Source organism: Falco peregrinus, chromosome 8 (assembly GCF_023634155.1).
Source record: "Falco peregrinus isolate bFalPer1 chromosome 8, bFalPer1.pri, whole genome shotgun sequence".
Taxonomy (NCBI): Eukaryota; Metazoa; Chordata; class Aves; order Falconiformes; family Falconidae; genus Falco; species Falco peregrinus.
This window is the reverse complement of record NC_073728.1, coordinates 2,455,575-2,481,684: the sequence shown is the minus strand read 5'-3', so window position 1 is coordinate 2,481,684 and position 26,110 is coordinate 2,455,575. Positions and strand designations below refer to the sequence as shown.

The 26,110-nt window shown below is 39.5% G+C and overlaps 1 protein-coding gene and 1 long non-coding RNA gene across 2 annotated transcripts in view; one reads left to right on the top strand and one right to left on the bottom strand.

Moving 5' to 3' along the window:
• Positions 1 to 13,783, bottom strand: part of HECW2 (HECT, C2 and WW domain containing E3 ubiquitin protein ligase 2) — a 176,471-nt gene extending 162,688 nt beyond the window's left edge. Inside the window, exon 1 of the mRNA XM_055812962.1 lies at positions 13,606 to 13,783. The gene's annotated coding sequence lies outside the window, so the exon portion shown is untranslated. The remainder of the gene's footprint in view (positions 1 to 13,605) is intronic.
• A 296-nt stretch (positions 13,784 to 14,079) lies between these two features.
• On the top strand, positions 14,080 to 24,192 carry LOC114013184 (uncharacterized). Its single transcript, XR_003556093.2, has 2 exons — positions 14,080 to 14,251; positions 23,371 to 24,192. It is a non-coding gene; the product is annotated as an uncharacterized LOC114013184 (long non-coding RNA).
• The last annotated feature ends 1,918 nt before the right edge of the window (positions 24,193 to 26,110 follow it).

Genomic DNA, 26,110 nt, shown 5'->3' with positions numbered 1-26,110 from the left:
CAACACGTCTGATGCTCCTATGTGCTGTTCTTTGACCTCCATGATCCAATCCGTTTTGTAGAAGTACATTTTTAAAATTCTTTTCTTCCCATTAAGTTTTTTTTATTTTCCCTAGATCCCAAATATATTGCACACACACTCCCACCCAATCAGCTAGCTCTTCCACCACCAGCAACAGAAGCAAAGCTGACTCATACAGCAGGCTCCCTGCACTGCACAAGCTTCACTTCAAGGCCACGTTCCTGTTCTCCATGACCACGAACGTGCTAGGAGAAAGCTACTTCAGAGATTTCCTTTCTACGTGGAACATGTCAAGATCTCCGCCCTCAGCTCTCAAAGGGAAGAATGAAAAACAGAAAAGCCACTTTAGAAGGTGGAATTTTACTGCATCAAACCACAGCAAGTCCATCTTGGATCACCTTCAGAATGCAGCGCAATACAATGCAACTTATCTCTTGGTGGTTTTTGCATTTCATTTGTGGTTTTTTAATGTTGTTTTTTTATTATTTGTTTGGGTTGGTTTGTTTGTTTGTTTGCTTTTAAAAAGATGCTTATGGTGATTTAAAAGAACCGTTTACTTAGCATTTGGAAAGCACAAGGAGCTCGGACAACTGCAGTACTTCAGGGGATGGGTAGACACTTCCAATGTGAATCAGTAATTTCCCTAAAAATTATACTGACTGCCTGCACTCAAATGAACATATTTTAACTGTAAAGACAATCCAGAGTAATTTCTTTCTCACACATCAACAGTGGAGAAGAAAGAAAATGGGAAGAAAACAGTAGCGGTAACTACAGCAGAAACAGCAATCAGGCAGGTTTAATAACACTGTTAATTTGATATTTTGCAGCTATTTTGATGATGGGGACACACACAGAGAGAAATGAAACATAATCTATGATAACGCTACCAGGAAATTCACCAAGTAACTGCATCAGTGCTCATGTTCTGGCATTTCCTTCTTCTATATAATCAATCTTTCACTTTGTGTTTCTCACATGGCATGCTGAAATGCACTGCATTTATACAGGTTACCTTGCCTTCCACCTTAGTACACTTCTGTACGTGCTGCAGTTTGTACAACTAGTGATGGATACACATCCAACACATAGCTTACGCAATTGCCAGAGTCTTCTCCAGACAAAACAATTATGGCTGAATATTTAATTGCATTTTGACACACATATTTTTTCTCTTCCTCTTTCTGCAAAGCCCAGCTCTCTTCTGAATGTGTTAACAGTGAAACGAAGATGTTAATTGGCAACTCAGTAACATGTGTTGCTCTACAGTTGTACCAAGCTATACCAAATCCTTACAATGAAACTGTGACTTGTGCCTTTGATTTTGCAAAACTGGTTCATCTCCCATGAAACTGCTTGTTTGCCTCCATAGATTTCCAAAAGAAAGGGCATTCTAATTTTACTATCTGATCATCTTGTTATGAATTATATAACTGGTATGTTATTTTTCAGCGCAAGACATAGCTCCAGCTCAGTAGGCATTACCCAGTACCAAATTCTCATCAAATACAACAGAAATTCAAGAGCATAACCTACAATTTTGTGCCTCAAATGAAGAGAACCACAATCGAAGGGCAACACATGAATTCAGATGCACTGAAATAACAGAGGACACTGACAGAAGTTAATGACCAGAAATCCTTATACAGCTGTTTTTGAAATTCTTTGCTGCAACCAACTTCAACAAGACCATTAGACAGGAAAGCCAAAAAGGATCAAAACTCAGAATTTTAGGCACCAACACATTTCAGTAGGATCAGTTACAGCAGTGAAGTTAACCTGTGTGGAGTTTCTAAGTGTTGATACTAATCATAATATTCAAAGATAACAAAGCAAATGAGAGTACAAAAGGTTTCTGGACATGGTGCCAGAGGAATTATTTTTTCCAGTAATTCAAACAAATATAACAGCCTGTATCAAGGAGTTTCAAGACCAGATGCAATTAAAGCACCACTGTTCTAAAAGAAACAGCAAAGGTTTTTCATTATTCAGGAATTGTAGAAGCACCACTAACATGCAGCAAATATTTCTGCAACCCTTACGTCTGCTTAAGTACATATAAATTACTTAAATTTGCTTATTGCTCACACTCCTGGCTTCTGATAAAATTACTTTTCCAAACCTAATAAAGCATCAAGGATCACTTCTAGACTGATGCTTCAAAAAATACTGTATGCAGAAAACATTGTAAAAACGTTACAAATTTGTTCTCAGCTCAGAAACGTCTCCAACAATTCCATGATTTTGCTAAAATAATCTCAACCTAAAATTAGTATTCTGTGCGTGGGCATAGCACTGTATTTTTAGTTTTTTGAAGAAACTAAAAAAAAAAATAAATCTGTGTCATCTGTGTCTTACCCTTAATCATTTATAGCTATGTTCTGTGAAAAAAAAAAAAAAAAACAGTAAAACTTACTCCAACTGATAAAAAACTGACAAAAAACATACGAATACCTGCAGAAAATTAGTTTGCAGATCGATCCAAATCACTCTTTGCTCCATTTCCCTCGTTGCATATTTTGGAAGACAGCATCCCTCTCTTCCATTAAGGAAGACAGGGAAAAAAAAAAAAAAATCAAGTAAATGTTCCTCCTTATTGCCAATGCACCGGAGCTGTTAGAGGTGAAAGAAAAAGCTAGTATGTGCCACCCTTTCCTGAGACATGGGAGAAAATTTGACATCAAGGACTTTCAGGCTCTCAGACGCACTATCTTTAAGAAAACTTAGAGCACTGGCAGAGTTCTGCAATTGATATAAAAATGCGACCCAAATCACCTGTTACAGACCAGGCAGAGCGGAGAGGGAGCTGCATCCTAACCACATCCCTTATTATCCTTTTAATTCACATTTTCTCAGTCCCACGGCTGTCTCCAGAGGTACCTGCAACAGCCAGAATACATCCTTTTAAATTTTATTTTTTTCTTATTACTGTACTCAAGGGTAATCAAACTTCACCTCACTCTCCAGACTTCCATCCTTACTAAACTAGAAAGGACAAGAAAGAAAAGGATGGCCAAGACCATGAGAATGAATGTGTAGGCATAGAACTAAAGGAATAAAAAATTACTGGATGTCTGGGGAGGAATGAAAATGACAAGAGAGCTGCAGAGATGCCTGAAGACAAAACTAATAGAGAGAGAAAGGAAAAAAAAAAAAAAAATCAGCGAAGGAAGGAAATCAGAAGATAAAGTGCTTTGGGACATACAAGATGATAAGACAGGAAAACTTCAAAGGAAGGAATCAAAAGAATAATTTAAAGATAATGGAAACATGACATTTCAGAATATATAGTCTTAAAACGCAATTTGTTTTTGTTCTGTGGTTAAATTGATTAAAGTTCTGTGGGTTTGTAATTAAAATGCCACATTAAAACACACACTAATGATAATTAGAGGGGAAAACAATCTCAGATCTGATATTACATACAATCACTTGGACTCTTACAATAAGCAAGCTGAATTTAGAATGATCAGTTCCATAATGGTTGAACTGTCACTCAAGAATCAGATGTCAGGCATAACTCTTTATAGAATATTATTTCTGTGAAGATATGGTGCTTGTGAAGCTTGAAAGTGTTTTGGAGATGCATTACTTCCCTATCCTAAGTTTCAACAGCAAACAGGAGGATTTATGCTCTAGTCTTTGGGCTTTATGCCACCACCAAGACCAACATTACAGTGTTTGTAAATCAAAAGCAATAGTGAAGTCCTGAACAGATTTAAGGGCAGTTGCCATATTTAAGAAACAAAAGCACTGTTTAGGGTAGCATTTTTACTTGCGTGCTTTTTGAAAGCAAGATAAGGGTGACAAGAAGAGGAAGCTTTTCACATTGAGACATCATTTGTCATGAAAGAGCCTTCTCAAAACCAGAAGTCTGGAAGCATTTGTAGTTCAGATTTCACCGATCTGATTTGGAAGACCGCTCCACTGAATCCTTATGACCAAGAGCACTGTTAACCCCAGTTCTTTCAGCGTTAATCCTGGGCTTTGCTAATTGCATTGTGCCAGAACAGCACACCTAGGGGATAGTTCACAGTCCAACTCGTTCTTTCCACCGCAAATGACTATACAAGAATTTTTCCTGCTTGGTCCAAGAGGAACAGTGCTATAAACACTTGTAACTCTATTCCTTGGGTCCTTTCCATGTATGAATAACGGATAAATACTTAAATCCACACTACATTGCTGTCAAAAAAAAAAAAAGCAGACAGTCTGCACTCTTACACATTCAGTGCCTGCTAACGGTAAATTAAGTGGTATTCTCTTCACCTCAGTAACACTGCTAGCCATGCTATTTAATACAAACTACAGATAAATAAAATACCACCTGCAGATGAAGACGTGGCTATAGCACCTAACTACAGCTTGGAATATTCATGCTCTAGACATCATGCATCAACTGTTTTTAATTCCAGGTAACTTAACAACAAGAACTGAACTTGTAAGTGAAGAGATAAAAAAATGCGAAGTATGATTACCTACATTTACATTTTAATGAGACAAAATGTCTCCAGTCAAGTTCAGTTAAGACTGAATTATCTAAGGTTTTAGAAAGGTGACAGAGTATGTGCAGTAATACAGATACCCAGCAAGTAGGCTGGAAAGTACAATATTAATCCAAGAAAACTTCTTCCCCATATACAGAAAATGTGAACATATCATGCAATACTTTGGGGGGGGGGGGGGGGGGGGCGCGTTCTGTAGTAAACTACATTTTGGAAGACAGACCAAAGTTTTAAACTAGTTCCTTAGTACACTGCACAGATCAAAGGAAAAACTGATCAGATACACTAATCAAAGCAGATTACATTCTGTTAATCCACTTAATTTAAACTGTACTTGGCCTGATTTAGGAAGCGTAAATCACAGTAGCCCAATTTAGTGTTATGCCCATTTACATTAGCCAGAATCAGGCCTACAAGTGTCTCCTTTTTCAGCAAATCTCTGTAAGTTTGAAAACATCAAAAAAATACAATAGTGTTACACACAAGACCAGTTTCCCATATTCAAATTATTAAGTACAGAACTCAGCTGAAAAGACTAATTTTTTTCTCGACAGGATGCAAAATTTCCCTTAATTTCTCCTCACTTAGAAGACAGAATTTCTAGGCTTCAAATCTGCATTAGACTTAGGTCATCAATCTGAAAGTAAAAGATTTTGTTACCCGTTTCCCAAGAGATAATAAATGAGGTTTACATTTTAAATGTATTTTGGACAGAGAAGCAACAAAAGGAAAAGCCACCCACAACAGCAAGACGACACACAATCAGGATCTGTTGTGGTATTGCACAGATCTAATCGTCCTGCCCCAGCTGCTGTCAAGACTGCAGGGGCAGGGAGGGACTTAACAACCACTTCTGTACTAACAAGGAATGATTATGATATTGATTTTTCATGGGGCTACTTATATGAGTAAACATTAATTAATTTATGTTAGGGTTGCAAACCACGATCAAAATAATTATTTGAAAAATAAGGGTTGCTTGCAGCTGACTTCCAGCCTACATCACAAGTCATGAAGCATATTCAGTATAAAGCCAAATCCTTTACTCTTTCTATACTGCTTTTCATTTTCCAAATGACATACAATCAGCTAAGACACTAAGTCAACACACTTTTCCTTCGGTAATGAAGTTCAGATATATGACTTGCACCAGGCTTTTCTTACTTCTGTGACATCTGGAAGACTGAACTCGTCACCCATACCTACGAAAACTGCTTCTATTATTTTTAAAAATATTTCACATGTGGTTAATGAATGCATATTTTAGTTAACAAAGTGTTTAATATACAGAGAGCCAACACCGTCTTATGCATTACTGAAGGGATACCATTGATTCAAAAATCACAATCTGTCAGAGAAGTTTCCACATATTAGAGCCTCACCAAAAACCCTGAAATTACATTGAAGATTTGAGGAAAAGAACCTCGGTTTTTCCAGATTGAGCACTTGAAAGTTCTTCAGTGCTTGTGTTTTGTTCCCTCAGAGCAGCCTCCCATTTTTTGGCCGTGGATTTTTATCTAAGCATCAGAAAGAAAAGCACCTACATGGCAACAATAACACCACAAACTTTGGAAAGAAGACACGTGCACAAGACCAGAAGCTTGCATTTTCTTCATTGAATAAACACTACAAGACGGACTGTGTCACTGAGGGGGGGGAAGGCAGTATAAGAATGACCAATTTACAGTAAGAAAAAAACCAGTTGTAAGATTAAAAGAAAGGCTTCTTTTGTGCCAACATATGGTAGTTCTCCCATCAAATTAAAGAGAAAAATTAAATACATGTATTAGTCCTCCTTGTAGACTTCATTTACCCCACCCACTTATAATCAAGAAATGCAATAGAAATAAATTTGTCTATAGAAGCAAGAGACAAAACTTGTTAGCAATTTTTTTCCCCCTTAATAAAGGGCTCTCTCTGTACAGCCAGCTGACAACCGATAAAGCTTACGCCAAGAGGTGCTGAACTTACCTCTTGGATCTACAGTACCTCAAACTCTTTACAACCTGAGATAAGCATAAGCAAGCTTTAAAGGGGCTTGCGTAAGCAAGCTTTAAAAACCTCCCGACTTCATGTTCTTAAAGCCATGGCAGTTGATTGTTTCAGTTAGTGCACTATCCTATTGTGATGAGGCAAACATGGTTTAAGTTCAACAGAAGTCAAAACCAGACTTTTTTGTAGTTTATCTAAACCAAAGCCTTTTACCTATTAACTTCCCTTAGCTAGAAATCCAGTACTTCAGTCTATGCTTTTGCAGTTAGTATAAATATCAGTATTACAAGGAAATGAAACAACATAAAAGCAAACGTTTCTTCCAAAACAGTGAGTCACTGTGAAACACAGAATCTCACTAGAAATTAGTATTTTCAAGACTACAAGGCAAAATTAACACATCAACCTCAATACAGTAAACAAACAAAAAACATCCACCCAAATTCAATTAAGGAAAATAACGGTAAAATTTTAAACCAACAATTAGTCCATCTCCAAGAACATAAAATATGACAATTTGACTTTATTTACCCGTATTTTACCTTTATTTCACACGATGCCCAAGGAGGGAAAAAAACCCCACCTCCCTTCCTCAAAAGAAAAGCTGGCATCTTTGGTATAGGGAACAAATATGTATCTGAACTGTTCAGCGTAACTAAACATGTGACACAAACTAAGGCATAAAGTGGGAATTGTCAGAATTCTGTGGAACATGAAGGAGCACGACAATTTACAACTGCTGAGCAGCAGCACCATGGTGTTTACAGTGGCTCTCTACATTAACTAATAGTCTCATAATGAATAATAACAACCTGTCACACTTAACAATCCAACATAACATATACTTATTCAAGTTCAGAGCAAGTTCATAATACACATTTACTCAAGTTACTAGAATGTGTTTATAAACTTTGAGCTAGGTTTAAGTTACATTTTGCTGGAAGTTACTTCATTCTAAGAAAGCCAAAACACTTTTTAGGAGATGAAACAGAGAAGTGGCATCATAGCTACACACTCAGAGATTGTTCAGGTGAACATCTGAGACAAAACTACCATGTAAGACCAGAACTCGTACATTTATTCTAGTTCTGATACTTTGATGTACCTGCTTACAAGACCCTAACAGCATTTCTGGAAGATCTGGACATTACTCAACACGGTATTATTCAAAACACGAGAAGCTAGTTGTTATATGAAATAATAGGGGTGGGGTGTATATATATATTTTTTTTTTTTAAACAGACACACAAATAAGAAACAACACACAATGAATTTTCTTAAGTGTTGCTTTCTCATGAATGACAGTGGCTTCTTGTTTTTCTGTACGTAAACTGCAGGCAACGGGAGCTTTTTCTCATCCAAAAACATCCAGAAGCACCTTTACGGCCACATCTGCACTCCTATGCAGAACAGGCCAGGAAACAGCTGCTGAAGCCATGCAGTACAGCGCACACATTAAACGCTCTTCCCTCACAAAACAGGGCTGTCTTATCCATAGCCCATTTTGGGATAGTCCCTGGTCCACGCCTTTCCCTGACTTGTCCCTCATTTGGGCTGCTGGCACTGGCCAAAAGCATGCCAAGGAGCCCACCAACATGGGACAGCATTCAAGCTCAGGCTCTTAGCAGGTACAGCCACAGCCTTACTGACCCAGCAAAAAGTTCTGCAAGTTCCAGAAAGCCCTCCACAGCTACATTTGTAATTTTCGTGTTTTCCTATGCAATATAAATATTTGGGAAATTACTCCCTTGACAACAATATTTACGTTCATTAAGACAATGTAGACATTTTTATTAGAGCAATTAATCAAGCAGCATAAATTAATGGGTTTTTATGTAGCTATGGCTACGTTTTAAAGAGGTAAGTTTACAATCTCTATTCTTATTTCTAGTGGGAGAAATAACTCCTATCAAACTACCAGCTCGAAATAATTCAAATTAGTAACCTAGCAGAAGAATAACAAGACCAACCAAGCAGATTAGCTGGTTTTAAAATGCATGTTAAATAAAAAAAACACACAGCTTAACAAGCACACCTTTTGAAGCTGGAACGTTGTAACCTAGCTCTATGAAGCTCACATGCTCTTGAGAGCATGAAGTTAAGGAATTGCACAAAGACAGGTATATGCCTTTTTGTGACAATTTGGATGCAAAGGGAGTTGCTGGTTTTGTAATTTTTTATTGCCATTTTGCCAATACTCAGCACCTATAATATCCAATTTAGTGAAGTCATTGATATGGAGCACCTTGTGAATGATCACTTTGAAACGTTCTTTCAGCAGGATCCTCACAGTCCTTGCTGCTTCCCACCAGACTGTGGCTGACCCACTCCACCCACCATGAGGTGCTGTGGCTTCAGCTGTCACATTCATTTCTGGGAAACTCTTCTTTCTTACTGTGGTTATTCTATCTGACAAGGATCAGTCAATCTTTTCTTTTTTTAAAGATGCTGCTGGTCATTCCTGGAAGAAAACGAGTTTTACTGTTGCATGCTTTGGGCTCATCTAATTACAATACCCAGCCTTCAGGGAATTTTTAAACTAATGACATTGTATTTGTCAAGCACAGAAACTTTTAATCTCATTTTACAAGTGGATCCTAGCCAATGGATCCTGGCCACCACAGCACTTAACAAAACACATTTGACTGTCCATGCAATATTTAGGTGGGCTTGTTATCAAAATGTTATTTTTTGTTACCTAATATCTTTCTCTGGTGGTCAACAGAAGGCATATAGGCATAGTGACAATGTTATTAAAGTTTTAATGACTAAATTATGTGCGTACATACAGTTTCACAAACAAACAGAGGCAGGTGCCTCAAGAAATCTGAACTTCCCAGCTTCTCTGCTGATCTCATGATTTGTTATATGCCAGCAGCAAGAAGCACCAGCTCAACAGTACGCTTTATTTCAACATCCTAGTCTTTATTTTCAAGATTTTTCCCCATTTCCAGTGCCAATACAAAGAACAAAACCCCAAATTCTTAAACATGTCACAATGACTCCTTAACACCCCCAAAAGCAAACAGCTCAGATGACCCATCAATCATCCACTTTTGGGTCCTTCCTTAGTCCTAAAGGACAAATAGTGCACTATTTCAATCATTAAGTTTGGCTTGACTGTACTAATCATGTCTCTTGGACAAATAATGCTGGATTCACATTTCAATTTCAAATTAATTTTAATTATTACTGCTTCTCCAGAACACACACAAGCTGCAACTGTACCATGTAGAAAGGTTGATGACTACACTTCAAAGATCCTCTTTCAATATTTTCATCTTTCAAAACTGTCTTTCAAACATGATTATTATCTATTGTTTTTCAAAACTATACTTCGGGGCAAATTTACTACAGAAATTACAAAATACAAGTATTACTGTCCATTAAGCAACTGGCGTCGGCCTACCAGTCTTCTCCAATCAAAAAACCCACAAGTTGTGACACAGAACTGTGGAAATGTAATGTAACACAAAATACTGGTACAATCAAGATAGTCATCATAACTGTCTATTTCCAAACCAGATTTAGACTCAGTCACTTTTAATTTTCTCCCCAGTACTACAGAGTATCACGAGAAGAAGGAACAGCTCTCCACAAATAAAGACAGAGATATGAAAGCTATGACTAGCCATCTACCTCAAAATCTGAATTCACACACCCTGTCAGCAGAACTCGGAAACCTAACACCAACATCATCAAAAGAAACTATACCATCCCTAGGTGTTGGAAGGCTGGCTGGAACACGTGCGCTTGTAGCGTGAGTGACTACATCTCAGGCTAACGGTCCAGGGCTTGCACTTCCCAATGAGAATTCAGTTTGACTGCAGCCTTTTAACATGACGACTCAGAAATTTTATCAAGATGCTCAGAAGAGAGCATGCAACTACTGTGCTAATTTTGCCAAATACGTAATCGATTTTAAGACACAGGTTTCAAACACTGATGTCTACATTTCTGTAAGAAATAAAAAAAAATAATAAAGTGTTACTTGAACTCTTCTACAAGTACTATGGTATTCTAGGATCACGTTCTACTTGGCATCTCATGCCATGAAGAGGTGCCCTTGTAACACATGTCCGTGCTACACAAAGCTTTATCACCACTGTCGATCTCACTGCCAGAGAAACGGGCATTTTCAACCTTTTCTTCAGTATCACTGACATTCCAACTGATCGCAAACAAGCTGCCACAGAGGAACATCACAGAGGCCCTGTATCACCGTCTATGTAAGCCATGCAGTTTACTTCTATTTCAATAGAAATGACGTGGAACTTTTCTTACAAATAAATTTTCTTACAAAATATCAAAATAATTTGTAACAATAATAGTTAATCTCATTTTCATCTTGCAAAGGGCCCTGATGTGATTAGATAAACACGTTATATACTGCCATTAGCTTCAAAGCACCAAAACACAGGCTCACAAGGTTGCAAGAGTACATCTCCTTTCCCTTTAGGTTGGACGACTTTATTTATATAGAACGTTTAATTCAGTTCCATCTGTTGGGCAATGTAATACTCTTCCTACTGGTAAACGAGTAACTTTACTCTAGCCTCTCCCCCTTTGTAATATGACCAAAAGATCAGCAATGGATGATGTGAAGACAAAGGTATGACTGTGCCATGCATGATGGCAGCAGGATCAAGCAAAATTAGGCTTAGCTACTCAGAGCATAGCATACTATGAAAGGCAGCGCTGTTGGATATGGTCTCACACAGGGGTTTTTGAACATGCTACTTAATTTTAAGCACATATTTACATCTCGTTTTCAATTATTAAGTAACATTATCCAAATAGGTGTTTTGTCACCATTTCCCTTGTATCAGTATACATTAGCCAATGGAGTAAATGCAATACCCTAAGCATCCTGTTTGTCTGACTAAAGGAGAGCTTTTTAAAAAAATAAAACAAACAAAAAATGTCGACTTGGATTAAAAAAAGAAAAAAATGGAAGAGGAATTCCACTTCATTATTCAAAAATGTAATCTGCCAATTGAGTCCCATACGCCGAAAGCCCCCTTATTTTGCAGCATACTGGAGCTTTAGCTACAGTTTAAAGAATGCTGGCACATCAACAAGAAAAAAAAATGTGTTTTTATTCCAGTCAGGCATTACTATTTAATCTTACAAAGGGGGGGGGGGGGGGGGTACACAAAATTATTTCTCTTTCTCCCCAGGAAATCTGACAAAACAGTATATTTTTTCTGGCAAGCAGCCACTCTACTATCATAGGGCTTCTTAAAGGCGTAACATTATGAATTCTACCAGGTTTGAAAAAGCACTGGAAGCATAAAACAAAGAAAAGTACCCATTAGCTAAAACGACTTCAAAAATAAATAGCAAGATAGTAAATAGGTCTTTAAGGAAGGCAGAGGGTCCTTGTGGAGCCTGGCAAGTGCTCCAGCCCACACCAATTCCGTAGTGCTAAGAAGACCGAAAGATACACCACGAGTTTGCAGTGGCACCACCAGAAGGCTGTTTATAAAGACAGGTGAACAGAAAGCTTTTCAACTACAATTCTGTGAAGTTAAACTACTACCAGCTGTAACTTTAAAAATGGTCTCCAATCAACCACATGAGCTCCATGCAATGTCAGAGCCCATTTTAAGGCATTGTGTTTAAATTCCAGCATAAGATGTGAGGACAGAAAGACAGACACACATACATGGACTAGCACCTAACATCCACTGTGGTATCTCCAGCTGACATGAAAGCATACACATTCTTGGAAATTTAGAACCTGAACAGCAGAGGTGATTGAAAGGCTGCAATAGGTTTGTTCCTTTCATATGCTAATAATGACACCATACCTTATGGGCTGCAACCATACACTGTCATCTAATAAGGACAATTTTTTCGAAAGGCATCTAAGAACTAGGTGAACTGCTCACCTGCATATAAGAAGGGGTTTTTTTAACCCATCCCTGACATAGATTTCTTTCTGTTCTTCAGGGCTATGAATAATTACTATTGAAATATTTATAATGGTCTGACTTACTTTTTTTAAAGAAGTAAAACAATAATGTAATTGTTGGGGAAAGAAGAAAAAAAAGCTACAGAAGAAGTTTTTGAACATACAGGAAGCAGCCCTGGATATTTATGAAGTGAAGCAAGGTAAGGCCCTGCTGGGATTTTGGGTACAGGGCTGAATCTCTTAGAGACATTCCAATGCAATGTATCGTAGTGCAAACACTCCCTCACACAGCATCCCAGAAAAGAGAAAAAAAAAAAAAAAAAAAGAAAAAAAAAAAAGAGGGAGACGTTATAAATACTCTCTCCATGCTCCTGACATATATCCAGTAATAAAATATGAGATAATAAATTATGTAACTGCTACTAATCTACATATACCACACTCACTTTATTTTGACATCAGTCAGCCCCAAAAAGAATTTTTAATTTATTTCTTTTTAAATACCCTCACAGCTTGCAGTGACGCGGTCAGAAACGGTTAAGAGAAAAAACCAAGTGTACTAAGAGAGGGAAAAAAGAAGGAAAAGAAATTACACATCTCCACATCAAAAAAGATGCACAGAATGGTGAGAACATGAATACAAGCCTTTCTTCCTATTTTTCGCCTCACTGTCATCGCACTGTATTTCGTGCACACGAGAAAATAAAAACAGACATTGAACCCCATTGTTTTGAAATCAAGACGCTTGAAATCTGCAGTGATCCTTCTTTCCCACCACGGACACGGCTACATAAAATCTGGAGAAGAGCCTCACACATAAATAAGCACGTTAAATGGCGAGGGATAACAACGAGCGGAGGAACAAACGCGGCACACGAAGTGCCGAACGCGTTCCCCGGGCAGGGAAGCAGTTACAATGAAACGGCCCAGAAGCGATGCGCACGGCGGCCAAGGGCGCGCAGCGGGGCTCCGCGGCAGCTCCCGCATGACGGGGCGGGCAGCGGGCGCTGGAACGCACCAGCGGAGCGCGGCGCGGGGGCTGCGGCCGCCCCGGCCCGTACGGCCCCGCACCTGCCGCCGGCCCCGCCGCGGCCCGGTCCCCCGCGGAGGCTCCGCCGCGTCCCTCGCCCCCCGCCGGCCCCGGGCGGCCCCGCGGGCGCGCCCACTCACCTCACCGAGGCGCGCACTGCGGCTCCGCGCCCCGCGGCGGTGCCCCCGGGCGAGGGCGGCTCCCGCGCCGCTGCGGAGCCGGGCGGCGGCCGGAGTCACCCCGTCCTTGCGGCAGGCGGCTCCCGCCGGCGGCGGCGGCCCCTCCGCGCCCACGGCGGGGCGAGCGCCTCCCCGCGCAGGGCCGCCCGCGCCGCCCCCCGCCCCCGCGCCGCCTCAGCGGCCGGGCTGGGCCCCCCGCCCCTCCGGCGGCCTCCGCCCCCCGCGCCGGCATCCCCCTGCAGCCACCGGCGGGCCGGGCTGGGGGCGGCCCCGGGCCGCAGCCCCGCGGGCCTGGGCGGCGCCGGGGGCGGGGAGCTCTCCGCGGGGCAGCCGCTGACAAAGCCGCTCGCCCCGGCGAGCTGCGGGTGGGGGGCTGCGGGGACTCCGCAGACTCCGCAGCCGGGCGGGGGAGCAGCCTTCCCGCGGGGCCGGGGCGCGGTGCTCCGGCAGTAGCTGCGTGCCAGCCGCGCCGCCGGAACGGTGCCTCGGCACGCCGGTAGCTGTTCTTCATTCACGTACGGTTACTGGCCCTGCCGGTGCCGCCAGCGGGAAGGGGAGCCAGCCTTGGCCATTTTCTCTGCCAGCTGTCCTGTCTGCCTGAGAGCGGGTAGGTGCAAGCAGCTCTATGCGTCCTGCTTTTTCGGCAATTTCACTTGAATTTGTTCATCACGGTGAATTCAGGAACGTTTTCGTAGGAAAACTTGGTTACAAAAAACGTAAATTAAATTAAAACCTATAATACACACAGTAATTGTCGGAGGCCCGGTGATGTGAAATGCTGCAGAATCATGGCCCAACAGAAACACGGTAACGCCAACGGCAGGAGGAATGGACATGTGAAACCCACTCTTACGTGATCCAGGTCCAGGTTATTACGAGACACCACCTCGTGCTTTCTTTTTGTTTCTGAGTCACAGGAAGGCAAAATCTTCCCACAAGCCAGGAGCTCATCAGTCCTAACTACTTTGTATTCTACATCTGTTTCCTAAATTATGTATGTGTACCAATTTATGGGCAACTAAATGGGTTTCTGTAGACACTGCTCCTTCAGAATAGCCAGCTGGCAACTATATTAAATTAACGTACGTCAAAATACAAAGTAAATCTTGTCCAGCTCATGGCTTATTCTCAAAGCCCTGGGCTTGAAATCCTTCCTATACCGAAGCCCATGGCACTTTTGGTTTGGGCTTCAATAGGAGGAAGGAATTTGCTGTTCAGCCCTTCTGTACAATACTAGACAAACTGCTCCAGATATAAGCGTATGTGGCTCTATGCCAAAGTAGGTCAAGCTATGAAAGTCATTAACACTCTTGATCTATACGAAGCTTTAAAACTTTGTTTGGGTTCTTTTCTGTGAATTGCGCGTGTATTGGTACTTACGGTGTCGTTTAAACACGCTTAGTGTGCAAATGATCAGGGTGCAACCGATCTGTCTTACACAAATTTTCCCTGACTCCTTATACTTAACAGAGTACTACGCCGATGTGTGATTGCAATCTGTTTGGATTTACATTAAAGGTTCAGATTTGGGTGACCATATACAGGTTAGTGGTGATTTGGGCATTCTTAGATACCTCTCTCTCTCCAGCAGTACCTTGCCTTGGCATTAATATAATGCCTACTTTACCTTCTGAAACAAGATGAAGAAAAGAATGCCAAGAGTTTCATAACACTTACAATATTTGTGCTTTGTTTTTGGTTATCATGACATTTTTATGATGATAAGATGAGAAACTGAGAAGATGAAAACCGTTAGCTAATGAATTATTCTCAGTGGATTTGCAAGCTGTAAAAGCCCTTTGACGGTGTGACATGAGTGCAGACTGTCTTTATGTTAAGACTTCTCATCTGTCAAATTAAAAAAAACTACATAAATCATACACTAGATTTTCATGTTTCTCTCCCTCAAAATGGATTTGGAGAATGTTCTTGTGTCCATGCTAGAAAAATCCTATTTCCATTGAACAAAAATGTTAATTCATATGAATCTTTAAATCCCCCTGACTTCCCCCCAGATATAAATGGCAGCGATCACACTAGTAAAACCTAAAGTATTTGTAGAAATTCAGGACTAGTGCTTTCCAGTAATTACAAACCTGTTGATTTCTATGCTTACATTTCTGATATATTAACATTGTATGCGATGCTACCTGCATAGTTCTTTACTAACACTTCCTGTGCCTTTGGTACGATTTAGGATTCTTTTCTATTTTCCCCAGAGGTAACTCTGGCTGTAACGGAATAGAGTTGGGTGCACACTACTTCATAAAAGAATTGCTACTTCTGTCTTCATGGGTGCTTTTCACCTACAGACACTATGCTAGTAAGGAATAGCCTAACTTCTCAGAGCCATGTGCTGAGGCAATGAGTAGTTAACCTTCAGCAGACTCAAAAGAAGAGAAAACCAGCCCGCTCTGCTGGAGCAAACAGCTGTCTTTTCTCCTCTTTCCAACTCTATTGCCTTCCCCACCCCCGCATCCATCTCATCTCTCCTTTTCTGAAAAACTAACGCAAAAGAAACCAACGTGACAGAAACTCGTACAAAATCAGCTTTTCCCAAGTGGGTATTCCTGCTGTCTTCACTAGGGCTCTAGTCACGTTCTGTAACAGAGATGTGCAGTGCACAACACATGGCAGCACCTTTCCGGATGGAGAAATACCTTTGTAAAGTTAAGTTACAATGTATCTGAGGCAAAACTATCACTAAGTGAAAGCTAGGAAAATTACATTGCTCTCACATGGGGATTAGCACCTAAAAATAGCTGAAGTACTAGAACACTAAAACTTCCAAAGAATGCTTGTGTTATGTTCTTGGAAAAGGTTTCACTGGAGAAAAAACAATTTTCAGTCACCCCCAGAAACTGTTTAGTAAAAAACCTGCAAAATCCTATGAACTGTAAAAATCCCTTGCCATAAAAATAGACATTCAAAATTTCCAATTAATGCCCTTAAATTTGTGTCTATGAAAGCCCATGACATACTGACATAAGGATGCACCCTCTATAACGGGGATTTACAGCTGCTCTAACTTTGGACATTGGTAACTTAACAAAAGAGGACAAATACTTAATATAACTCATTAGATATTAACCTTAAAAAGCAGTATACATTTTGCCTGGCAGTATTGCTTAATTCCCACATGAGTACTTAAGAGACAAGTACAGAAAAAGCAATATATAACTCTTCAGCAAACAGTAAATAAAGAAAATGAAGCAATATTCCACTACTTTTCTTTCTCTTCCTTTTGGTTACCACTTAGAGCAAACAAAGAAGGACCTGGTGAATCATTACTGAAGGTCATCACCTAGCACCGTGTACTCAGCAGCGGAGTGTAGGAAGAACAATGCCCTTTGAGCGGTAACTTTCCTATAAACGGCTAGAAGCATTAAAAGCCAAGAAATGCTGCTCTATGTTACATGAAGATTTCATATTTTCCCAGCAGATCAATTCTCTGCAAGACAATGGGCCAAGCTGAATACCCAAAATACTAGTTACTTTGACATGACCATTAAAAAGGCAAAAGGATCAACTGGAAGAACATTCATGTGGGATGGAAATGTAATGTTTCACAAGACTTCTGGACAGATTACTGTGCAGCCGGTGAAAGTATTAATTCAAAGAATCACCCTAGGTGCCAGAATCTGCAGGGGACATTCTCTGGCCTGCCCTGCCTCTTTTTTGCTGCACAAAAGACGTAATGAGAGTGAAAACCATCTGCAGCTCCCCAGCTAGGGATTTTTGTGGCATGAAAAGAGTCCCGAGTCACTGTGGAGTTGTCCACCCCATGGGAGGCCACATGCCCCTGCAATCTGAGCAGAGAGAGGAGGGCACAGTGAGGGAAAGCACGCCTGGCGTTTGCTGCTCCAGCCGCCTGCATCTGGTCCACAGGCCCTCGGGAGCTGCCACCACCCGGTACTACTTGGTGCCAGTGCAGGCTTTTATCCAGGCAGAGAGTCAAGAGGCTTCGCAGCAGCTCTCCACTCTTCTGGTGTGCAGAGGAGAGACCCACTGCACCGGGCCATCTGGGCTGATCTGGTTAGAGCCCAAACCTGCAGACCCTAATCTGGCAAAACTCCCATGGGTATCTCTCAGCGCTTACCCGAGTTGGCCTTCTGGTCTTGGACCTAGGGGAACATTAATACATAATGGCCAAGTTTTGATTTAGAAAAATGTAAGCCACTTATGAGAAGTATATTAATTGCAAATATTAAACCAATCTCCTTACCAATAACATTTTATGAAATTATGGAAACAGTTCTTGGGTACAGAAATTAAATCTGCTGCAGTTCCTAATGCTTCCAGACAGTTACTAAAATGTGCTTAAAGATCACCAAATTGGGGTTAAAGGTATGATGACAAAAGCAATTGGCAGTTTCCGTTGATACTTGCAGAGACTTAATTTTAGAACTGTACCCTTAGGAAAGTAATATAGGATTGGATCCATACACACCACATCCGAAGTCCTACCAAAATGTCACCTGTAAAACTCACTTTCACGATCTTGCTATTTGACTTATAAACATGCCAGTCAAATCTGTAGAGAGCCTGCAGTATATGTAGCTGTATTGAGGTAGCGTGTTACAGTGTCAGTGGATCATGCTTTTGTAACACCAGGAAGCTTCCGTAACAGAAGAAATGAAACGTGTCGTTCTTTTGGAATATTCTTGCCGAAACAAGTAAGAGAAGTGTGTGGGGCAACAGTCTAACATAATGCTAGGAAGACAGATGATAAAAAGATTGTGAAGGTATTAAGGCATTAGTGCAGCTGAAAAGAGGATCACAAATGTGCATCAGAACCCTAGAGAATTTAAAGATCTGTACTGAGAGTAGTGGAACAATCCCTGGTTTTCCCCAGGGAAGGGAAAGCAGAAAAGGCTCAAGCAGGTAGCACAAAACTGCAACATCACTAATATCACTAGGACTCAAATCCCAGAGTATTTATCTGTAGTCCCTCTTCATGTTAGTTTATACCTCTCTAGACAATAACCGTGGTTATTTGAATTACACATTTGGTCAATAACTTGACTAAAATCCTCAAGTGATCTCATTAGGAGTCCTACTGCTTCCCACAACAATTACCCCTTTAGTGCATTTACTGCATTTAGTAATCCAAGGCAGCAGATATTAAGTGAGCGATCTATAGTACCAATGAATTTTCCTTAAATTATTTGAAGAAAGCAATAATTTCTTCGGCAACCAGGCAGCAGGTTACCCTAGTGACCTTAATTCCTTCTGTATCCTACATAGGATTGAATGTAGACTTAGAAGAGCTGGAAATGCCCCTGCAGCTCAGGCAGAAATAATATACTTCTCACTCGTAAGTGGAAGTTTCTCTTCAGGAGATGCTTGTGTGTCACTACTCTTTATCAGACAGGGTAACACAAATATACATTTCACTAACAGGCATGATCAGCAATGGAAACTCAACTTATCAGGAACCAAGAGAGAACTGTCAAACACTTGAGACACATTGATCCTGCACAGAACAAATAAACGTTAATGACAGAAAAATAAAGCCACTCTGAAAGCCTGCAGAATCAACAAAGGAGCTTTTTGCCCGGGCCTAATCCAGCTAAACCTTCTTAAAAGTCCCATTCAAAATAGATAACCACAATAGCTTTCTTACCCATTATATCCTCTACCAGTTATGAAAGGACTATAAGTTTGTATTTAAGAATCCACAGAGTTGTCTAAAGTACAGATACCGAGACTGTTATTTTGGCTAAAAATTGGATTCCAAATGGTGAAAATTACTAGGGTTCTACCTTTCCCAAATCTTTTGCCAAATTTGGAGAGAGAAGACATTCTTTCAGTGACTGCATAATATACAAATTATGGTGACCTTCAAGCCAGTGTTCAGTCCATTTTCCATGTAGAAGTGTCACCATAACCATCCAGCACTGCTACAAAGATTACCACAAAATCTTGACAGCCACAAATATAATCTTACTCCCTGTTGAGTCTCAAAGCAAAAGCAAGATCTACTTTGATATTTTTACCTTGGTCTTACTACAAGGTGTTATACAACTTCTATGTTAATTTTCACCTGGCTTTTTTTCCTTGGCATCATGTGGAAAGACAGCTGTGGCAAACCATTAGTTTGTATCAATGGCAACATACACGCCATGAGAACATAAATATAACTTATTCTATTTTTTTAATGTTGTGTAGGGTATCAGATCACCTTGAAATGTTGCAGCCTGTCCATTCCAAATGTATATTCATGTAACAATAGCTCATTGGGCAGGTCTACTGTGTGAGCCAACACTTTTGTTCATAAATTAAACATCAAAAAAACAACCAAGGGAGTAGAGACCAACCTGTAGGTGTACCTTTCACTTAGAAAGTTTACGTAAATAATTATACAGATAACTTCTTTTAATGTGTTCCTCTGCCTTATAATAGAAAGGTTTTACGAAACTCAAAATTCTTACTCAGATTTCCAACATCTGTTATACGTATTACAAAAAATTTAAGCAAACAAAAAATGAGATTTTTGAGGCTTACAGATTCTGAATCCCCAGACCCAGTGATGTAACCAGTACAAGCGAGAATAGGAAACTCAGCCGAACAACACATAAAAATAAGGGCTCCAAACTAAAGCCACAATGAGGCATATCAACATGCTGCAACGTGCTTGTACATTCAGCATGCCCTTAAATTCTAACACAAATTTAACTGCTTAACTGAAGAGGGACAACTTAAAACTGCACTTCAAGTTAAGACAAACATCAACAAGCAAAAACATCGCATGTATCTGTGAAATACAATCACTTCCAAAATTTAAAAAGTGCTCAGGAGAAGGGTGGATGACACATAGGGAAGAAATGGTAGCAAAGAATATTAGAGGAAGCAATAATATTAGAAATCTTCACAAATCTTGACAAAGAACAACAATCAACAATTTGGGTTTACAGAGTAAATAAAACCAGTACAGAGTGGAGGAGGAAATAATGCCCAAATAGGAAGTGTGATCAACAGAACAGCTACCACTGAGCCTTGTACCCAAATCACTATCTACCTGTGTTACCCTTCAAACAGAAGGATGGTGGTGTATGTTGCTCTATGCTGCTGAATATGCAGTAACTCTTGTTCACATAATCTGCGTGCTGGAGACTAAACCTGAAATCCTGCAGGTGCTTTGGAAAAGCAGAGCCAAGAAGAAAAGGAACTCCTGCAATGAACCTTAAAAACTCACAAGATAAGAAAAAACAGTTAAAGACCAGTCCAGAGTATGGTTGCAAAAACTCCCTAAAAACTGAAGCGTGGAGAAAATAAATCTCTACAAGTATTTACAGTTTAAAATATTCTGATACACAGATGACATACCACACGGATATCTGGAGTGCAGTTTGAACAGATCAAAGTCACTTATCCTGACGTATTTGGATCAGGAATACCTGTCAGGTTTCAGCTAAGCTCACATCACTGTATTAGGCAACCATACATTAGGCAATCCCATACAAGATTTTGGGCTGGTATGTGATTTCAGAGCAGGAATCCAAACTACCACATGGGAATTATTCCAGGTGTAGCAAAACCACATACAAATGTTTCTCTCACTGATAAATGTGGTTTTGGTTTTATAGCAACACTACTGAGCTGAGGTAGGCAGCACACTGTTCTACATTTATGGCCTCACCTACTTAGCTTTATACAAAAAATAAAATGCCATCTGTCTTTATTCTACAGTAGAATTCACAGAGCATATCATTCTTGCCACATCAACACCCCTCTGTTCTTTTTGGTTGATAGGCGCAAGCCTTAGTTTTGTGGTTTGCTACAACAGTTGTTTTACAAGGCAGCTTTCGAGACTTCACTTATACTCCATTTATCCAAACTTTGTAATAAAGATCCACTTTCTAACCTCTGAAGCAAAGTACTGAACCGTGTATTATGAAACTTGTATTTACATGCTGGCAGGCTGAAAGAACAGACATAACACCACCGCCCATGTACTACACAGACAGATATCCAGATTTCCATAGTGAGGTTTTGCCTGATAACGGTTAATGGCATCATTCACTTGCAACCTGTAGGAGCTACTCTGCATCACCTAGCATCTTGTATGAAATGCTACCCCCCATTTTTTAGTGAAGTCTGAATGTGTTGTACAGATCATAACTATAGATTTTTAAAGCAAGACTGTATAGAGTGCTATCATTATTCTACAAATAATGATCCTACAATGACGGAGTGCAGCCTGCACATGCAAAAATGTATCTCATCTTAAGGACTCTCGTTCAGGGGACAAAGATGATAGAACTTGACAACAGATACTGGAGACTTTTGGTCATGTGAGTTGAGCTGTGTAAGTGATCTGGTTATTACATGACCAGATTACTGCAAGGTGAAAGTTCTGCAAGGTGAATATTTGCACCTGGATTTTACCAGTGAATAGGAAAAGGACTCTGAATTCTGAAAAGTCTGTTCTAATCAGATTTGAATACCACACTTAAATCTAAGCTAATGCATCTTATTAAGCATAAGTGGAATTAATTTCCTGTGAAAAGCTCAATGCAGCAGGAAAAAAAAAAGGAATAACTGTTCCTTTAATCTTGATGGCTAATTCATGGTACTTTACTACACTATTATCAAAGGTGTCTGAATAACTTCAGTAAAGTGCTATAACATATTACTGCAGAAAACGTCACTGCCACATAATTTTCTTATGAGTAATGAATGCTATTTAGGCATCAAGCTACCACTTTCACACAGTTATAACATTACTTCCACAAAGAAAGGTGTGACATATGAGAAAAACAAAATATTCCAGGTAATGTATTTAAAAATCATTATGATTACAACTTGGTATATTTTGGAAAATATCATTAGTGTATATTTGTTAAACCTCTTAGTTTGCCTCAAATTACACATGATTTGGAGAAGCTTGCTGAAGCTAGTATTTATTTCAGGTATTAGGTCTATTTTTTTCTGAGAAGTGCTAGGTTGACACCTGAATAGAAAGTGGCAGGAAAAGCAATACTCTTTCTCCCACAGCAAGCGCATTAATGTAAAGTATAAAAACGAAGCAGCAGCACATTTTTGCTTAGACCTTTGAACTGCACCATATGGTTGACACTCAATTAAGCAAAGATTTATCAGACCCTGATCGGAATGTGTCCAGAACTCACTATTTTCTCGGATTTTTGAACCAGAGGACTAGCACTGAGCCTACAGTTTTCTGAACTCACACAAGATACCATACACTTTCAAATCTGTGAATGAAATTAGGAAAATTTAATGTAAATTTTCTGGGGTATGCATTGCTAGATTTTAGAATGAAAATATACCAGTGCTACAAAAGCTACAAAAAGGCAGTTTCATGTTACAACTTTAGCTGAGTTAACATCTTACCACCATCAAAAAGGTGAGGTCCAAATCCCCACCAATCCTTCTCAAGCAGTCCCATCACTTACTTCACATCTGCTTTAGCAACCACCAAACTGCATGGCAAAGAATGTCCTAGTCACTAAAATGAGAGAATACCAACTCAGTAAAAGTGTGTGTTTTATTGCTGAGTTAGCAAATTGAAGGGGTTCACCATGCAATCCCACGGGCACAAGACCTGATATGACAGACAGGTGACCCCATGATTGGGAAGAGACAGCAAGGGAGAAAGGAATGAGACAACTTCTGTTTGAAAGCATGAAATGCTGTTATTTTGACTTCTAGTCTCAAAAATAACGGTTTTTTACACCCTGGACACTTTGCTTCTGCTTTTAGGTGTATGCTTTGTTAGTTCATTTACATCACACGCAACTGCAGCACTAAATTCATGAACAGACAAGTCCACAACTTCAAGTCTAAAAGTGCTAATGGTGGAATAAGAAATAAGAACTTCAGAATGAATCCAGCAGGAATTTTATCCAACTGAATATTGGAGTTAAGATCTGGAACATAGAATGTTGCAACTGCATATGAAAAGACGTAACTTTTTCATTCAAGATTGTATATTTCAATTTTTTTTTGTTATGGATCCAAACACAGATACAAGATTAGACTGAAGTAGGTCATGAATCTTTTCCCATCAGATTATTTGAGGCAATAGGAATGTAACAAGAAAGTTGTTTACAGTGAAAATCCTAACCCAAAATTTGGCAATAATGAAGTCTGTCAAACGTAAAGCTTTTATGTTAAATTGTAAAATCTTAATTTTAAATTCCATGTAAGATTCCATGGTTAAATTCTGCTTTTATAGACAGATGGTAGGGTTTTTTCTTTGCTTGTTTATTATAAATGTACTTGAGTGCATCTATTCAGTTCACTGAAAAATATAATTTGCAATATTTTAATCCATGAGGCTTAATTCCTTTGCAATCGCCATTTCAATGTAACAACAGATTTCACTGTCACTATTGCTACAAAGGGATTAAACTCTCCCTGTCAATTTTGTATACTGGGCAGGAAAAAAATGTAATTGAAGGGTTCAGTCAGTTTTGTTTGGAAGTTTTTGTTTATTTGTTTTTCCTAAGTGCCACCTCATTGCAATTCATATTTTCATAAATGTTGGAATATTCTTTTACCATAATAAAACTATAAAATGTTTCTGTAGTCCTGTTTTTCCATGTCACCACTTTACTGAAACCTCATGGAATAGTTAGTAATTTCTAACATAGCAAGTGTGATGTGGGAATGAAGAACACTACTTAAAACCAACTTCAACTGTAAATTTACTAGCAGCACTATACAAAAAAGTGTATGTACAGCATTTAGGTGTTCACATAGTTTGTACAGAGTAGTACTGGTGCATTGCAAATCATGGCTAGTCTACTTGCATGACCTTTCCCAGTGTGTTCCATTAAACTCTTCGATCAGGAGAGATGCTCTTGCTTGTTTCGACAGATTACTGCAAACATGGGGACGAACAGAAACTTGGCAGCTGCTCTGGCATTAAGTTTTTTTTATCATTATTATTTTACACATACAGTATAGCCCAATAAAGTATCTTCAATTACTCTGGCAAAACATCACTTTTCTACACTGATAAGGCACTGTAGCAGATTGCTACGATTCTTAGCCAGGTGTGTATCAAGGGACAAAGGATATTAAGTGATTTAGCTGGAGTTATTCACAAAACAGCACCTTAGCTGGAACCCAAGAATTCTAGTATCAGATTCTCAGCTAGCATACCTTGGTATTAGATGAGCACCTGGCCACCAAGGTGTAGTTTTGCGATCTACGGTACAAAGCTACATTCTTTCTACAGTTGGTTTGCACTGTGTATGTTCAGAGCTTTCCTAATTTCTTTCAATTTTATTGGAAAGGAGGGGAAGGAATAGAGCGAGGTCATCCGGTACACTGCTTCCAAAAGTTTTTAAAATCCAGGGACCAGATAGTACTTTGGGGGAAAAAAAAAAATATGGAAAATGTATTCTTTTTTTGGTAGGAAGGCATGTGATAAATATTTACCATTTAGGCAAAAGAAGTTGTACTAAATTAAAATGCTGCCATATGTACCATCTTCGTTTAAAATATTAATTAGAAAAATTATAATAACATGGCCTAATTCCTGGCTTTGCCTGTCAAAAGTCAATGACACAGCTGATAACTCACATAAAAATGTATTTGTTTGAGGTTTTATTTCTGCACCTCTTTACACATGATGAGGCCATCATCTCTTGTTTAGGATGCCACCAGGGCCTGTGGACTATGGGTTTAGTCACATAGGTCTAGTCCGTCCTTCTGCCCTAAGGTAGAATGGATTATGACCGAACTCTTTGTGAGACGTTTTACGCAGGACATCAGAGCAAATGATCAGAACACTGTCCTTGGCAACAAATTCTATAAAGAATAGTGATTACCTTGAAAATGCACAGTAAGATTACAGCATATTATATACTTTTGTTGTACATAGTTATGATTTATGATTACAAAATATAATGGACAAAAAAATCTGTCCTAGTAAACTCAGCTAGTAAGCACTGAGTGCTAACATTTCCTTCAGCCTGTATTTTCTATGATTCAGTAATTTTGGCCATACAGGTAAGACTCTATGCTCATTGCATCTAGCAGCCTATCAGTTACTGATATTCCAACTCTGTGCTATTTATTTTAATGGTCTGGCACTGCCCTGCCGACTGCAATTGTGCACTTTTTCCATGACACAAACCTTTTTCTAAGTGGCAGGAAGAGTCACTTACACGCTACAATACTTATTTGTGTTTTTAAAAAAATCAGGAGAAAACCATCAAATTCCATATGGTGTGAGCAGGCTGTCAAAGGTCAACGTTAGCAGAAAAATTTAATGCTATCTTTAAATAAATAGTAATTATTCATCGATACTTTTTTTGAGCAGGAACCAGGATGTTGTCTGCAGTTTGACACAGAGAGTTAAGAACATAAAATCTGTCAGCATTTAAGGAAAAAAGGGTCTGAAGGGAGAAATAGTATATTATAAAGCAGTATCTAGGGCAATTGCATTTTAACAGAATTAAATACTGCACCATTGGCAGTACAGAAAACC